This window comes from Tribolium madens, unplaced genomic scaffold, assembly GCF_015345945.1.
Source record: "Tribolium madens isolate multiple individuals breed KSU strain unplaced genomic scaffold, Tmad_KSU_1.1 Scaffold_11;HRSCAF=98;Tcas5.2_LG3b, whole genome shotgun sequence".
Taxonomy (NCBI): domain Eukaryota; kingdom Metazoa; phylum Arthropoda; class Insecta; order Coleoptera; family Tenebrionidae; genus Tribolium; species Tribolium madens.
In genome coordinates this window covers 3,525,010-3,526,265 of record NW_025400975.1, presented here as the reverse complement: position 1 = coordinate 3,526,265, position 1,256 = coordinate 3,525,010, and the positions used below count along the sequence as shown (strand labels likewise).

The 1,256-nt window shown below is 36.1% G+C and overlaps 1 protein-coding gene across 1 annotated transcript in view; it reads right to left on the bottom strand.

The window, feature by feature from the left end:
• Nucleotides 1-1,256, bottom strand: part of LOC123006332 (titin-like) — a 58,443-nt gene that overhangs the window by 27,078 nt on the left and 30,109 nt on the right. The window lies entirely within an intron of this gene.

The window sequence follows — 1,256 nt, the reverse complement described above, 5'->3', positions numbered from 1 at the left end:
GTAACTGTAACTGTAACTGTAACTGTAACTGTAACTGTAACTGTAACTGTAACTGTAACTGTAACTGTAACTGTAACTGTAACTGTAACTGTAACGGTAACGGTAATTGTATTCTTCTATAGAATTACAATTACATCGTACAATTTTTAGCAATTCGCTTTATTCTTGTTATTTTGTCATACTTGTAATTATACAAGTTTTCTCGTTACTCGTCGAAACAAAATGCTTCTTGTGTCGTATCGATAACTGAAATTCAAATTCTTTCATTTACAAAGCTTTGAAAGTTGATTTGAAGTTTCCTTTCAACAAACTTGTAATGCTTGTCGTTTGTGACCTATTTGTTGGTGATACACCTTGATGAAATTTGCCGTCGACATTAAAAGTAAACCGGAGCGGTAACACGAGCATGTTTTCGGTGCTAGAGGACAAGAGAAGACATTATTTGCAGGAGGCCACTTTCCATATTAGCCCTGGTCTTTGTTTCCACGATCCATTAAGCCGAGACAATGGTCTGCATGAGTCTCGCTATTAATTATTTATTATAAGCCTGAAGCTTACACACTTTATTTGGCTCCATCGGAATGTTCTGCTCATTTAACGTACATAATGAGCGCTATTATTATACCAAAAACCTAACTTTTCGTAAAAGAAAAAGCTGTACATATTTTTTTTTAATAAAGCACCTTTTATGTCGAATTAGTGATTCTTTTGTGTGCAAGTTTTGTGTTGTTTTTGTTAAGCATTCGCATTAATTAATTCGTCGCCGCCCCCGGTGATAAGATTAATGAACGAGATAATCCGTCTTTTTTACACGAAAATCCGACAAATAATGGAAGAAATAATTCGGAATGTGTATGTGCCATTGAATTTTATTTCTGCTTTTTTCTTTACGATGATGGATGGTGTTAAGGCGGTGTTTATTTTATTCGTTTTTGCGCTTTCAGATGTCCAAATCAGACAGCAGGAAAGTGGTCCTTCATCCTGTCAGTTGGAAATCGAGCGGACTTTACCGATGCGAGGTGTCGGCTGAAGCGCCATCTTTCTCTTCGGCACAGAGCGAGTCCCGAATGGAAGTTGTGTGTAAGTAAAAACATGTTTTTCAACTTTCGTTGGCTCGAATAAGATCTTTCTTAAATAAAAAATTTACCCAACTCTTTGGAAAACACCTTATTTGGTAACTGGAATACATGGTTTCCAAAATCTAGCTTAAAACTAGCAATAGCAGCATCCGTAAAAGTAACAAAAGTAACCACTTT